We start from the raw sequence: 5,994 nt of genomic DNA, 5'->3' as shown, positions 1-5,994 counted from the left end.
CTGTTACTTTGTTTCTTTCGGCTCCTGGGCATTTGTGGGTTATGGCCGTATCTATTTTATACAGTCTATGGGCTGTATGTGTGAAAATCTGTTGTTGGTTTGATACAATGTTCAAAATGTTTAAGCTAATGCTAAAAATCAGTTACAACGGCAGCTTGGTGAAGGGCGCGCGCGTTTACCGTTAACTGCTAAACTGTGATATGGTTCGAACTCATGGATTATAATGGCAAGTTATGAGTCAGCCATGTGTATTATTTCCGTTTGTATTCTTATAGTGTAAATGTGAAATTGCCTAACTGCAAGGGAGATTTATTCTGTTATATTAAGCGAACACTTGTAACATGTACAGTTACTACAAAGAAAATACTCTTTCTATGAGAGGATGAAGATAATGTGTGTTTGAGGGTGGAGTTCATACATGATTGATGATAGACAGATAACATGATTAAAAGGGAAAATGTTTATTTTTGGTCTCATACTAAGTTTATTTTCTTGGAAATATGTAAAATTGGACATTCAATTGAATGTTATTCAAATGTGGTTATAACCAGTGTTTCAATGAAGACTAATAACAGAAATAATTCATGCTTGCAGTGAAAAAGTTAAAATTGAATGTGTAAATAAAAATAATCCAGATGAATGGAGAATGAGCAACAGTGGTCCTGCTTCGCTGATTTCTGTGTTTTATTTCCAGATAACTCCTATCAGAGGATTATCTTCAAATCTGCCAGCGGAGACCAAGCCAGGACCTGCTACATATCTGCAGAGAATCAGAGTAGGAGTAGTAGAAAGTCATGTGATGAATATGGATACAGTATTAACTGAAATGTATCTTCTGCACCATGCGTGTAGATTGTTTTTTTTTTTGCTGGATCAGGGATTGATCGGTACGATTCTGAACCTTCGGTGGTTCAGTGGCGAGCCATGTGATCGACAGCGGACGGAGATCGGGATCCACTCCGAAGAACAAAGTCATCTACTCATTCCCCTTTGACACAGATAAGAATGTTCACCACAAAACCTACCTGGGTAGTCGAATGAACAGACTATTTCGCACAGCACAGGATTAAACCCCATAATTGTTGGTAGGCAATAAAGGGATCATTGTTCAACTTCCAGTCAGAGTCCAGCTTTCTGGACCTCGAGGAAATGTGGGTTGCTTTCTGCCATTGTGGTTGAAGGCGCTACATATAACTAATGCTAAGTCATATTCTTAATCATGAAGAGCAAAGGAAAGTGTACATAAGAAGGCTTCTTCAAGAGCTAGGGTGGAGGAACACAGACAGAAGATATACATCGACCCAGATCTTCTACAGCAGTATAGGAGAAAGGAAAGAGAAAGGTAGGCCTAAATAAGGAGGAGGCAGTCAGCTTTCCCCACAATTGAGAAAAAGCTGATTTGAGGGATTTTTGGTGTGTTAATGGTTGTAGTTAGTAGTAGGTAATAGTCTCCAGTAAATTAAGGCAAGTCTGCTATGTCCCCACAAGTGACCTAGATAAGATAACACACACACAAACGTATCTAGGTCACTAGGTGTAGCAAAGTTACCACTAGCAGCTGCATGTCAGGATGGCCGAGCAGTCTAAGGCGCTGCGTTCAGGTCGCAGTCTCCCCTGGAGGCGTGGGTTTGAATCCCACTTCTGACAGCTATTATGTCTTTGGCAAATGGTGCTCTACGAAACCTGCTTGAAATGGGCTCCTCCTCCTGTCAGTTGTCTTGCAGAGTTACCAGTAACAGCTGCATGTCAGATCGGCCAAGCAGTCTCAGGCGCTGCGTTCAGGGTTGGAATTCCACTTCTGACAATAACCTTTTGTTTTAAAACTCCTCCAAGTCTTAAGCAAACTTGTCACTCGGCTCCTTATCTCTCTGCACTGGCTCCCGGTCACAGTCTGCATCAAATTAATCACTGTTTAGTTTATTGCTATTGTATTAGTTCATTATTATCTGTCTAATTTAGTATAAGAAGTCACACAGGGAAACACACAATGACGCGCTGTTGCGTGAAATGGACACTGGGTGGCAGCACCTGCCTGCAGCGTCACTGGGACTCTGGGCAATGAATCGCGAAGTAGAGCTCATAATCCAGATGAATGGAGAATGAGCAACAGTGGTCCTGCTTCCCTGATCTCTGTTATATTTCCAAGTAAGTTACTCACTTTTTTATATGACTACAAATGTTGAAAAACTAATATGAATCCCCAGTGATATGTGGTTTGCAAGCTAAATGCGTATTACGTGTGTAAATATTTAAGTGTCACGGTACATTGTAGTTGAGAAAATATTGCCAACACCGTAGCCAACTGTTACTTTGTTTCTTTCGGCTCCTGGGCATTTGTGGGTTATGGCTGTATCTATTTTATACAGTCTATGGGCTGTATGTGTGAAAATCCGTAGTTGGTTTGATACAATGTTCAAAATGTTTAAGCTAATGCTAATGTACAGTTAAAAATCAGTTACAACAGCAGTGTTGGTGAAGGTCGCGCGTGTTAACCGTTAACTGCTAAACTGTGATATGGTTCGAACTCATGGATTATAACGGCACTTTATGAGTCAGCCATGTGTTTTATTTCCGTTTGTATTCTTATAGTGTGTATGTGAAATTGCCTAACTGCAAGGGAGATTTATTCTGTTATATTAAGTGAACACTTGTTACATGTACAGTTATTACAAAGAAAATACTCTTTCTATGAGAGGATGAAGATAATGTGTGTTTGAGGGCGGAGTGCATACATCAGGAGTGTCAAACTCTGGCCCGTGGGCCAAATTTGGCCCGCGGTATAATTATATTTGGCCCGCGAGGAAATACCAAATGACAACCAGAGCTGGCCCGCCGGTATTATACAGTGCAAATAATACTACAAATCCCAGAATGCTCTGCTGGTGTTGTGGCTTGAACACAGTAGATCAGTGTGGAGCAAACTGAGCAACAATTAAAGTTGTCTTTATGCACTTTTTCTTGCTAGTCCAAGTCTTGAATGGCTGCACATTCATTGAAGGATATTATTATTATTAGTCATTTGGTTTATTATTGTTATTTTATTCTCACATTTATTTTTTAGCCTGTGGAAAAAGAATACTGTTAAATTTAAATATAAAGAAGGCCGCATATAAAATAAAGGGACATACGATTTTTATTTACATTTTATTTAAGAAATGAATGCCATTGATGTGTTTGTTTGTTTTATTTGATATTCGATTTTGCATGTTTGCAATATTAAGTTATATCAAGCTTTGCTTGTTCCATTTCGTTTTAACTTGTTTAGGTCCATTTTTTCAATAAATATCAATGTTGGCCCGCGACTTTGTCCAAGTTTTAAATTTTGGCCCACTGTGTATTTGAGTTTGACACCCCTGGCATACATGATTGATGACAGACAGATGACATGATTAAAAGGGAAAATGTTTGTTTTTGGTCTAATACTAAGTTTATTTTCTTGGAAATATGCTAAATTGGACATTCATGTGAATGTTATTCAAATGTGGTTATAACCAGTGTTTCAATGAAGACAAATAACAGAAATAATTCATGTTTGCAGTGAAAAAGTTAAAATTGAATGTGTGAATAAAAATAATCCAGATGAATGAAGAATGAGCAACAGTGGTCCTGCTTCGCTGATTTCTGTGTTATATTTCCAGAAAACTCCTATCAGAGGATTATCTTCAAATCTGCCAGCGGAGACCAAGCTGGAACCTGCTACATATCTGCAGAGAATCAGAGTAGGAGTAGTAGAAAGTCATGTGATGAATATGGATACAGTATTAACTGAAATGTATTTTCTACACCATGCGTGTAGATTGTTTTTTTTGCTGGATCAGGGATTGATCGGTACGATTCTGAACCTTCGGTGGTTCAGTGGCGAGCCAGGCGATCGACAGCGGACGGAGATCGGGATCCACTCCGAAGAACACAGTCATCTACTCATTCCCCTTTGACACAGATAAGAACGTTCACCACAAAACCTACCCGGGTAGTAGAATGAACAGACTATTTCACACAGCACAGGATTAAACCCCATAATTGTTGGTAGGCAATTAAAGGATCATTGTTCAACTTCCAGTCAAAGTCCAGCTTTCTGGACCTCGAGGAAATGTGGGTTGCTTTCTACCATTGAGGTTGAAGGCGCTACATATAACTAATGCTAAGTCATATTCTTAATCATGAAGAGCAAAGGAAAGTGTACATAAGAAGGCTATAATGGCGATAATGTCTTTGGCAAATGGTGCTCTACTAAACCTGCATGAAATGGCCTCCTCCTGTCTTGCAGAGTTACCAGTAACAGCTGCATGTCAGGACAGCCGAGCGGTCTCAGGAGCTGCGTTCAGGGTTGGAATTCCACTTCTGACAATAATCTTTTGTTTTAAAACTCCTACAAGTCTTAAGCAAACTTGTCACTCCGCTCCTTATCTCTCTGCACTGGCTCCCGGTCACAGCCTGCATCAAATTAGTCACTGTTTAGTTTATTGCTATTGTATTAGTTCATTATAATCTGTCTAATTTAGTATAAGAAGTCACACAGGGAAACACACATTGACGCGCTGTTTCGTGAAATGGACACTGGGTGGCAGCACCTGCCTGCAGCATCAGTGGGACTCTGGGCAATGAATCGCGAAGTAGAGCTCATAATCCAGATGAATGGAGAATGAGCAACAGTGGTCCTGCTTCACTGATTTGTGTTATATTTCCAAGTAAGTTACTCACTTTTTTATATGACTACAAATGTTGAAAGTCTAATATAAATCGACGGTGATATGTGGTTTGCAAGCTAAATGCGTGTTATGTATTTAAATATTTAAGTGTCACGGTACATTGTATTTGAGAAAATATTGCCAACACCGTAGCCAACTGTTACTTTGTTTCTTTCGGCTCCTGGGCATTTGTGGGTTATGGCTTTATCTATTTTATACAGTCTATGGGCTGTATGTGTGAAAATCCGTTGTTGGTTTGATACAATGTTCAAAATGTTTAAGCTAATGCTAATGTACAGTTAAAAATCAGTTAAAATCGTTACAACAGCAGCGTTGGTTAAGGGCGTGTGCGTTAACTGTTAACTGCTAAACTGTGATATGGTTCGAATTCATTGAGTATAACGGCAAGTTATGGGTCAGCCATGTGTATTATTTCCGTTTGTATTCTTATAGTGTGTATGTGAAATTGCCAAACTGCAAGTGAGATTTATTCTGTTATATTAAGTGAACACTTGTAACATGTACAGTCTTTACAAAGAAAATACTCTTTCTATGAGAGGATGAAGATAATGTGTGTTTGACGGAGAAGTGCATACATAATTGATGATAGACGACATGATTAAAAGGGAAAATGTATATTTATATATACAATATGTATATTTTTGGTCTAAGTTCATTCTCTTGTAAATTTGTAAAATTGGACATCTGTGTGAATGTTATCCAAATGTGGTAATAACCAGTGTTTCAATGAAGACAAATAACAGAAATAATTCATGATTGCAGTGAAAAAGTTCAAATTGAATGTGTAAATAAAAGTAATCAAGATGAATGGAGAATGAGCAACAGCGGTCCTGCTTCGCTGATTTCTGTGTTATATTTCCAGAAAACTCCTATCAGAGGATTATCTTCAAATCTGCCAGCGGAGACCAAGCCGGGACCTGCTACATATCTGCAGAGAATCAGAGTAGGAGTAGTAGAATGTCATGTGATGAATATGGATACAGCTGCTTCAAGAGCTAGGGTGGAGAAACACACACAGAACATATACAAGGACCCAGATCTTCTACAGCAGTATAGGAGAAAGGAAAGAGAAAGGTAGGCCTAAATAAGGAGGAGGCAGGCAGCTTTCCCCACAATTGAGGAAAAGCTGATTTGAGGGATTTTTGGTGTGTCATTGTTTGTAGTTAGTAGTAGATAATAGTCTCCAAGAAATTAAGGCAAGTCTGCTATGTCCCCAAAAGTGACCTAGATAAGATAACACACACAAGCGTATCTAGTTCGCTAGGTCTACCACATGCAGCTGCAT

The 5,994-nt window shown here is 39.1% G+C and overlaps 1 non-coding gene across 1 annotated transcript; it reads left to right on the top strand.

Moving 5' to 3' along the window:
- Positions 1-1,564: 1,564 nt before the first annotated feature.
- trnal-cag (transfer RNA leucine (anticodon CAG)) lies at positions 1,565-1,647 on the top strand. Its single transcript has one exon. It is a non-coding gene; the product is annotated as a tRNA-Leu (tRNA).
- The last annotated feature ends 4,347 nt before the right edge of the window (positions 1,648-5,994 follow it).

Source organism: Centropristis striata, chromosome 1 (assembly GCF_030273125.1).
Source record: "Centropristis striata isolate RG_2023a ecotype Rhode Island chromosome 1, C.striata_1.0, whole genome shotgun sequence".
Classification (NCBI taxonomy): domain Eukaryota; kingdom Metazoa; phylum Chordata; class Actinopteri; order Perciformes; family Serranidae; genus Centropristis; species Centropristis striata.
The sequence above is the reverse complement of the archived record's forward strand: the minus strand, read 5'-3'. Positions and strand labels throughout refer to the sequence as shown.